Source organism: Malus sylvestris, chromosome 14 (genome assembly GCF_916048215.2).
Source record: "Malus sylvestris chromosome 14, drMalSylv7.2, whole genome shotgun sequence".
In the NCBI taxonomy this organism is placed as follows: Eukaryota; Viridiplantae; Streptophyta; class Magnoliopsida; order Rosales; family Rosaceae; genus Malus; species Malus sylvestris.
Genome location: NC_062273.1, coordinates 13438349 through 13448827, shown reverse-complemented (window position 1 = coordinate 13448827; position 10479 = coordinate 13438349). Strand labels below are relative to the sequence as shown.

Below are 10479 nucleotides of genomic sequence, written 5' to 3'. Positions count from 1 at the left end.
TAGGAGGTCAATGAATTTCAATTTTGTTCCATTTTCAAGAATGCAAATCATCTACATTCTTGCCTTTCTGAGTTTCTGGTTCTCTGTTTGGCGAAGAGGAAGAGATAAAGACGATGAGAAATGACTTTCTCTCTTTTCCTTTCACACCACCTGACCACTCTCATACTTTTTTTATTTAATTTTTCTTAGTTTCTCTCCAATCAAGTTTGGACAGCTAGCATCAAGTTGCTTGCTTTTTGTAAAAAACCATAGGCTATCAGGCCCTAGCATATTGATTTTTCTCATAAAAAATGATGGGGTGTCAAGCTGAAGATGTCTTTACTATTAAGTATTGGTGTAGAGTCCCATCTTTATGCGTCCTAATGTGCCACTTTATTTTCTACATCCACATATTTGACACCTTTATTTCTCTTTAAATCCAACAGAAATTAATATGATCTCTAAAAAAAATATTTTATAAATTACTACGGACTTGTAATCATTTGAAGTTTTATTTCATACCGCCAAATTCATTAAAATACTAAAGATATATAATAAATTTATCTAAATCCTCCTAGGCCCCGCCTAGCAGCAGTGGCGGAGCCACATGGAGACTAGGGTAGTCCAGGGCCCATCCTGGAGTTAACTCTATATCGATTGTGTAGTTATTTTTTCCATAATGTGCATGTGGTGTGTTTGTATATCAGGTTTTAGAGGTTTCATTAGGTCCTAGGGCCGATGCTTGCTGACGAAAAGCTACTTTTTGGTATGTTTTTACCAATTACCATACATAACTACCCTTGTGCCAACATTCTGATTTCTTTTAAGCCAATTATTTTTTTGTTAGTTCATATAAAACAAGGTGTGTATATATATATTCAAGGGGAAGATTCAATGGTATTAAAAGAAAAATATTGTAATAATAGCGTATTTTTTTTGTTAATTCATATAAAACAAGGTATATATATTCGAGAGGAAGATTCAATAATATTAAAAGAAAAATATCGTAATAATAGTTTGAGCTAGTTATAATGTTATTATCAATGTTGCGCTAGATGTCAACACAGGTTCTATTTACTATGACATCTCTCAATACTAATTTTTTCATACAAATTTTAAAGCTCCATCACTCTTGTTTGAATCAAAATTTCCATGATATTACTATTTTTTTTTCTAATTTCTTTCATTAGTTTAAAGGCCCATCCTAGCTTGAATTTCTGGCTTCGCCACTGCCTAGCAGCCTAGACGCTAGGCCTTAGTTCATCGGCCGACTAGCGCCTAGCGTCTTTTAGAACCTTAACAAAAAACCATAGTATAGTATATCAGTTCATAATAATGTTTATAGCTCCTAGACTTCTCGAGCACAACAGTTGTGAGTACATCCTCTTGTTGTCACCCAACATTAGCAAGTTCACTCACCACTCTCAGTTTATCAAAGTTCATATTTGCCCTGTTGGCTATTGCAACAACATTTTCTCCTTTAAGACATTTTGTACGAAAAGCCACAGCAAGGGAAACTTGCAGCCACCCTAGTTTTCGGTAGCAGCAAGTCTTATCGCTGCTCCTTCCTGCAATCTTCCTGCGAGCATCATACTTCCTGCAACAACATGTTGTTGCTCCTAGAAACAAGGGTTTTTAGGTGAATTTTTGATGTAAATCTCCTTAAATCAATGATTGCCTTGTAATCAGTCAAAATCCATTTGTTTAGTCCTTAAATCAAGGAAAAGGTGGCGTGTCCCTTCTCCCTTGTGTTTTGTTTGCTGCTTTATATTGTGCTCTTGCTGTAAACACAAATCATTATCGGAAATATATCAAAACTCATTTTTCCACATGGTATCAAAACAGTGCCCTTCTTAGGCCCGACTTTGCAACCTTTTGTCGTGATTTTCCACTCTTCTCAACCAACAATATGGCAGAAGAAAATTCAGTCAATCAAGAAGCTGAGAGCTCTCTTGCTTCATCGGCTACAAATTTCTCTGAGGTTGATATCAACCCAAATCAAAGACTCAGTTCAGTTTTGCTGAATGAGTTTCATTATCTTCCTTGGTCAAGGGTAGTTACTTTGGCTCTTGGTGGAAGGGCCAAGCTCGGCTTCATCAATCGAGTCATTCAAGCACCAGAAATTTCGGCTCAAAATTATGAAGCATGGCTGTTCAAAGATCAGTTAGTTATGTCATGGTTGCTAAATTCTAAGGAGAGGAAAATTGTTGAAATTTTCAGCTATTCTAATTCCTCACAACATCTATAGGACCAAGTGAAGGAAATGTATGGCAATCAAAACAACTCGGCCCACGTCTTTCAACTCAAGAGAGACGTTACAGCTCTTCAAAAAGAAAACAAGTCATTCGTGCAACATCTTGGCAACCTTACCATTATATGGAATGAGCTAGATGTCTATCGACCTTACACCACATATGCGACCATGTTGTTAAAAAGAGCCGAGGATGACAGCATTTTTCAATTATTAGCAAGCTTGAGCTCAGAGTATAAAGACTTAAGAAGTCACATTTTGATGACTTCAGAGCTTCCGTTTTTCTCGAGAGTGTGTGCCACCATTCAACGTGAAGAGGTCATAAGACAAGTTATGGGATTGTACACCAAAGTTGCCGTGTGGGAATCTCGAGCTTATGCCTCGAATTACCAGTCACTTGAGGTGAAGGTTTACAAAGGTAAGTGCCCCGACTTGAAGTGTGATCATTGTCCTGGAATTGGCTATCGCGGGATTGGTCACTCCAAGGATTGGTGCTGGATACTTCATCCCAAGCTGAAACCAAAGTTCAACAAGGACATCAAGGGACCATACAAGGTTGTTGTTAGCTCACCATACAAAGTCAGTCATATGGCAAGCCTCATAGAGTCTACTTCAAATCATGTCGCTACTTATGGGCTGTTGGATTTTACTTCAAGTCCTGTTGCTTTAATAAATGAATTTGCTTCATTTCTTCAACACAAGAAAGGGAATGGAAAGGTTGAAGAGGCAGTGGTGACTGAATCCGAGAAGCATTTTGCTATGCTTGGCAAGTTTGAAGGGTTTTTAGCAGAGGTTGAAGGTGTACCATATGAAGCTGTATTAGGTATTTTCCATTCTTTTTCTACTGCTCTAAATAATAGTTATGTGCATGATTGTTGGATCATTGATTCGAGTACCACTTATCACATGACAAACCAAAGAACAAACTTGCATGAATTTCAAAATATGTCATCTCCAGTTTCTATTGCTAACGGAAAAAGAGTCTCTGTTACGGGTAGAGGAAAAATTAGGTTAATTTCGAACCAAGTTGAGTCCACTGCCCTATATGTCCCTGCCTTCCCTTTTCAACTTCTTTCCTTGGAAAAATGACCAACACTTTAAACTGTCTTGCAATTTCTCACAAAACAAAAATGTGATTTTTCAAGACCTAGTCACTGGGAAGATGATTGGTGAAGGTTTCTTTCTCAATGGTCTTTACTATTTGCCAAGAAATGGCTCACTGTCCAAAGCCTTCCAAGTTAGTGCAGCCTCAAGTTCAAAACAGCCCCAAGATCCACATTTATGGCACCAACGTCTAGCACATTTGTCCACACCTATTTTGTCTAAGTTATTTCCTACTATGTGTCAAACTCTTATAAAGTGTGACACTTGTAATTTCTCCAAATTGGCTAGACTACCTTTTAATTCTTCCTTGTCTAGAGCTAGTAAGCCTTTTGAAATTGTACACTCGGACATTTGGGGTCCAATTAATGAATCATTTGATGGCTACAAATAATTTGTGACATTTGTTGACGATTTCACAAGAATCACTTGGTTATATCTCTTGAAATTCAAAAGTGAAGTGTTTACAATGTTGAAAGACTTTCACAACCTTGTTACTACTCATTTTGAGTCCAACCTTCACACATTAAGATCGGATAATGGCACCGAATACATGTCTAACAACATGACACAATATTTGAGCATGCATGGCATATTTCATCAAACAAGTTGTGTTGGGACACCCCAACAAAATGGGGTGGCCGAGAGGAAAAATAGAGATCTCCTAGAGAAGACATGTTCTCTGATGCTTCACAGGAACATTCCTAAGAAGTTTGGTCACAAGGCATGCTCATTACCACATATTTGATAAACAAGCTTCCAAGTCGAATTTTGGGGTTCAAATCATCCTATGAAGTTCTTAAGAATCGGCCCATAGATTTGTCACATTTAAAAGTGTTTGGATGTACATGTTTTGTGCATGTTCAAGCATCATTGTTATAAGTTGGATCCCCGATCTATTAAGTGTGTATTTTTGGGCTACTCTTCAACTCAGAAAGGGTATAAATGTTTTAATCATGTTACTAACAAGATTGTGGTGTCTTGAGATGTAAAATTTGAGGATTCCATTCCTTATTTTCACAAAAGAACCGCAGATTCAAGTAAGGGGGAGACTTGGGAGGATTTGAATCCGCTGCCTAATCCTAGTAGGGATATTAACTTAGACTATCTTCAAGTTGATGTAGCTCATGCTCCTGCTTCTGATGCCTCTCATTCTCCTGATTCTTTAAGTCCCTGCCATGTGCCACAGTCCCATGACGAAGCCATAACATCTTTCTGCCGTCAAGAGGTTGACCCACTTCCAGTTAGAAGAAATCCTTCAAGAGCATGCCAACCTTTACCCAAACTGCTAGATTATGTTACCATTGCAGCATGGAATTCAGTCACTCTCGCATATCATCACTATTCACCTTCCCATGTAGCTTTTCGTAGTGTTATCTCAAACCACCATGAACCCAATACATTTCAGGAAGCCAATCTTCATAACAAATGGAGACAAGCTATAGACGAGGAATTGTGAGCCCTTAATGACAACCACACTTGGAGTATTGTCCACATCCCTTGTGGCAAGAAAGCCGTGGGCTGTAGGTGGGTTTACAAACTCAAATTTCATTCTGATGGCTCTATTGAGCATTATAAGTTGAGCATTATAAAGCATGATTGGTGGCTCGGGGCTTTACTCAAATGTATGGGGTGGACTACAAGGAGACTTTTGCACCTGTAGCAAAGATAAATACAGTTCGGGTTCTTCTTTCTGTGGTAGTCAACCAAGGTTGGTTCTTATTCCAAATGGACGTGAAAAATGCATTCTTGCATGGGGAACTTGAAGAAGAAGTATATATGCAACTACCCCTTGGACATCCTCAAGCCTCCCAAAATGGCCTTGTTTGTAAATTCCACAAAGCCATTTACGAGATAAAACAGTCTCCTCGAGCATGGTACGCTAAGTTAAGTTCGGTTTTGGAAGAGGTAGGATTTTCTAAGAGTAATGTAGATTCATCCTTGTTTATTTGCATAGGTTCGTTGGGTAAATTGGTGGTGTTAATTTACGTCGATGATCTTATCATAACTGGTTAAAATATGGACGAGATTGTGTCCCTCAAACAGTCTCTTCATCAGAAGTTTGCTATCAAAGATCTTGGTAAGCTAAACTACTTTCTTGGCATTGAGAAGGCAACTTCCCATAATGGACTGTTTTTGAACCAAAGAAAGTACGTGTTGGATCTTCTTCAAGAGGTTAGCATGCTTTATTGTAAACCAGTCACTACTCCCTTGGATTGCAAGCTCAAGTTGGACACGGCTAAGGAACTTCTCACTCACGTAAGTTACTATCAACGATTAGTTGGTAAACTCATTTATCTTGCTATTACACGACCCGATATTACTTATGCCATGAGTCTTGTTAGCCAATTTATGCATGCTCCCATTGTTACACATCTTTATGTTGTTGAGAGGATACTACGGTATCTTAAAGGGTCCATTAGGCGTGGTATTCTCATGAGAAATAATGGTTCAACCCAAATACAAGGCTTACAGACGCAGATTGGGCGGGCAATGTTGTCGATCGAAAGTCAACCACGGGTTATTGTACTTTCATGAGTGGTAATTTGGTCACTTGGAAAAGCAAAAAATAGAATGTCATTGCTCACTTTAGTGCTGAGGCGGAATATCGAGCAATGGCTTCCACTGTGTGTGAACTTATATGACTTAAAAGTCTTCTTTTTTATTTAGGGTTCCTTAGCAATGCATCGATGCCCCTTATGCGCGACAACCAAGCTGCGATGCACATTGCATCCAATCCAGTTTGCCATGAACGTACCAAGCATATTAAGGTGGATTGCCATTATGTGCGAGCTCAAGTTCAATCCAAAGTTATTCAAACTCTCTTTACTCGTAGCCATGATCAATTGGCTGATTTGTTTACCAAGGCATTGCCAGCTACACATTTTTCAGCACCTTCTTGGCAAGCTTGTCTCCATTAATCTTATGGATCCAGCTTGAGGGAGAGTCTTGAACGAAAAGCCACAACAAGGGAAACCTGCAGCCACCCTAGTTTTCAGTAGCAGCAAGTCTTATCGCTGCTCATTCCTGCAGTCTTCCTGCGAGCATCATACTTCCTGCAACAACATGCTGGTGCTCCTAGAAACTAGGGTTTTTAGGTGACTGTTTGATGTAAATCTCCTTAAATCAAGGAATGCCTTGTAATCAGTCAAAATCCATTTGTTTAGTCCTTAAATCAAGGAGAATGTGGCGTGTCCCATCTCCCTTGTGTTTTGTTTGCTACTTTATATTGTGCTCTTGCTGTAAACAAAAATCATTATTGGAAGTATATCAAAACTCATTTTTCCACAAGACCATAATACTTGCAATAAGCTTCAGCATCAGCAAGAGAAAGTGCACCCGCTGGTTTTAAAATGCCCCTTCTTTCCTCAAACATATCCTACATAAAAAACATTAAGATTGTAACTTTTAAGATCTCAAAAATTTCAAGACTTGAAAAACGTTTCACCTTTATTGAGCCGCAGTTAGCATCACGGCTAACAAGAACTACACCATCAACCATGTCCTTGCATAAGCGGAAGGTCTCTTCACCGACCTCTTTCACGGCCATGATGTAGTGACAACGCCATTTCATTTGCATCAAAGGGCTCCACACCAATAATCTTTACCTGCGTAAGAGATGACACAATCAGCAATCTTTCGAAATGACACGATATGAAACTAAAGACTTATTTCAAAACAACAAGGAAATAAAAGATCAACTTTTTCCGAGAAGAAAGCCTCAAGATCATAAGAAAGTTGAAAACAGCAAAACCATATATACCTTTGGAGCAACCCTCTTTACATATGTAGAAATACCAGCTATAAGGCCACAACCCCCAACAAGCACAAAAATTGCATGCAATGAACCCTTTGTTTAGCGTATAATTTCCATCCCAACTATGCCCTGCCCCATAATAACATCCGGGTGATCAAAAGGAGGTACAAAGTTCCTTCCCTCCTTTTTCGCCCGCTTCTTAGCATAAGCTTGAGCCTCATCGTATATGAATCCCCTATAAGAACAACCATGGCACCCAACCTCTCAACCGACTTCCACTATACAAAAGCAATACGCAATCAAAACATTCAATAAGCCAACCACACAAATTTCAATTTCAAAAAACTAGCTCCAAAGGAAAAAAAGGTACCTTAATCTCTGGTGTGGTGACCGGCATTGTAATCACGGCACTGCAATTCAAATTCTTAGTAGCCAAGGCAACACCCTGGGCATGGTTTCTGGCTGAAGAGCAAATAAACCCACGATCTAATTGCTCCCTCGGAAGCCTTGCCATCATGTTGTAAGCTCCATGAAGCTTGAACGAGAAAACCTACAAATTCGAACACCACAACTTCAAGCTATTGGCAGCCTTAACTGTGAAACCTCTGTTGATGGACTATTTATTGAGGACATTAAGTCGAGTTTACGGGGTTTTGAATCCGTTAGAGTTTACCATGTTGGTCAAACCACTAATTCTGCAGCACATAGAATGGCCAAGGTGGCTTTGTTTTATAATTTTTCTAGTCTTTGGTTGGAGGAACCTCCGGATCTTGTCCAGGATTCCCTCCTCCAAGATTGTATGCTTTCTTAAACTTATGAATAAAATCAGCTCTCATTTCCTCCTAAAAAAAATAAAAAATAAAAATCTCCAAATTTTCCAATTCAAATTCTACTCAAATCAACAATTGAGCAACACACGTACGGGCTGCAAGTCCTCTCTTTTCATCCACATATTCACTCCCAATCGCTCCGAGAGCTTCGTAGCCAATTCTAATGGGGATTCGATGGCCACGTCATAGACCTTTGACAACAGAATGTTAGTTGATGAGTCGATATTATGCTATATATTTTACCATAATCTTAGTTATAGTTTATTAGTTATTTTGGTAGAATTTTGATACTTTGTATATATTTTCAATGTAGGACATTGGACTTCCTTTGGAACAAAAAGTAACCAAACGGATGAATTTTGGAGTGATTCCAATTGGAGGATGTTCGTGAGTCTTTCAAGATGATTGTATCAAAATTCCAGATTTTTCTACCAAGTCGTTTGACCGTGGCAATGAAATAATGGCCCAGCGTGCAGCTTTCCCAGATTGACGTTTATGGACTTTTTGGGTATTTTGAAGGTCAAGATGGTATATTTTGAGGAAGATTCCTTTTAAAGATTTGTAGGGATGTCTTCAGCTTTAAAAAGAGACATTTTGGGATCAAATCGAACCTTCTAAAGATTTGTAGGGATGTCTTCAGCTTTAAAAAGAGAGATTTTGGAACCAAATCGAAGTTGATTTGGTTGGTCAAAAGACTAATTTTCTGAGAACTCCGAATTATAGTTCAAATAGGAAACCTTTTATTTTCTGTTTTGTTATTTTATTATGTTTCCTAGTATTATTCTAAGACCTTTTCTAGTGAGGATTTTATTTTGTAGTAGTATAAATAAGGTTTTTTAGCCATTAGGGAGAGGGAGGGAGAAGAACGCATAATATTTTGGAGAACTTTGCTAGGCTTTGACGATTCAAGTTTATTTTCAAGGTGTTCTCTATCCATGTTCTTAATAATATTTTATTTTATGATTGTTAGTAACTAGTTTCGTTTGCTAGGGCGAGGCCACGAGCCTTAGCAAGAATATGTAGCTTCTTTTCAATTTGCTTATGATATTATGCATACAAGTTTTTGAATTATTAATCACTGAGTTAAAACTATCTAATTGTCTTGATGATTGGCCACCATTAGGATATTTAGAAAAGTAATTTTATGCAATTTTGGCGGAGGGTTGTCCCTGGAATTGGCGCTGGCTTCTTGTGGTTAATACGTGCAACTTCTTAGAATGGACGACACGTCTTAAGGGTTATATGGTTTTTCAAAAGGTTTTCACAAAACTTAATGAGTCTTGCATGTTCACATTTGATTTGGATGTCACGAACGGGTTGCATGTTAGATATAAGTTTTATGTTGGAGGTTCCAAGTAGAGCATACTTTAGGAAAACCTAACCTTCAAATATGCATGTGTAAGTCATAAATAATTGGAAGAACTACGTAGGATTGTTAAGGTGACGGCGGAACTCTAGTGTTTGCAAAACTATTTTCTTTTGGTTTTCTTTACTTTCTCAATTTATTTAATTGTTTTTAATTAAATTCGTTTTTAATATTTTAGATCGTTAAATCACCTTTCTCTAAACTTTGTTTTCAAATAATTAATTAAGTTTGGTATTAACATAAATTATTCATTCAATCCCTGCGTAAAATGACCATACTTGAGCTGCTATACTACAATAACCTTGTACTCTTACAAGTATTTTTAAATGTTTTTATCCCTACTTTTCAGGTGATAAAAATCCCTATCATTAGTTAAGTACTCCCTGGCGTCGACAATGTTCCTATTGTCGTTTCCCTCTGTGGCCGAACGGTCGGGCAAGGCTTCGAGGAGCCGGGCGTGTACTGGAGCGAACTGGCAGAGACCCGGTTGGGATGCAGAGGCAGCGTCGTTCTGGTTTCCAATGACACAGAAGAGGCGCATGGTTCAACGGAAATCTCGGACTTCGGTCGGCACAGCGTAGCTGAAACGAAGGGGCTTAATCGGACGGCTGGTGCTGAGATTGTGAGGCATGCTGGGGAGGTGGTGGTGGTGGGAGTGGAGGCGTTTGGAGCGGAGGAGCAGGGAATGGACCGGGCAGAGGCGGAGCACCTCCTTTGTCGGTTTGTTGAAAATGGCGGCAATTTTATTTGCGAGGGAGAGGGGAGTGGCAGAGGTTCCCACACTCTTGTCCCAAAACTGTGAAGGACCTGGAGATCTTGTGCATTGCATTCGCACGTAAATATGATCAAATTCACCACCGACGCAAGAATAAAATTATTAGAACACTTCATTTTAATCCCTAAATAAGATTATTTTTTCAATAGATTAAAAACTAAAAATAGTACTCCTTGTTAGATTATTGTATACCATGTCATATTTAATCATTTTTATTGTAGTTTTAGTTTCCCTACTTACCCTTAGGTACAAATCAATGTTTTAATGTTTTGTATTTATTGATTTTTCACATCTCTCCTCTTTCGGTTACAATGGAATTCCCCATCTTCGGCGGCAATGAAGTTTTTTTCTCCTTCTCTGCTGATGACGATGTTCACGCTTCTTTTCTATATAATGAACCCGAAATCGATAAAACTAGGT

The 10479-nt window shown here is 38.6% G+C and overlaps 1 pseudogene; it reads right to left on the bottom strand.

Moving 5' to 3' along the window:
* Nucleotides 1-1275: 1275 nt before the first annotated feature.
* LOC126599035 (threonine dehydratase biosynthetic, chloroplastic-like) lies at nucleotides 1276-10113 on the bottom strand (annotated as a pseudogene).
* Nucleotides 10114-10479: the final 366 nt, after the last annotated feature.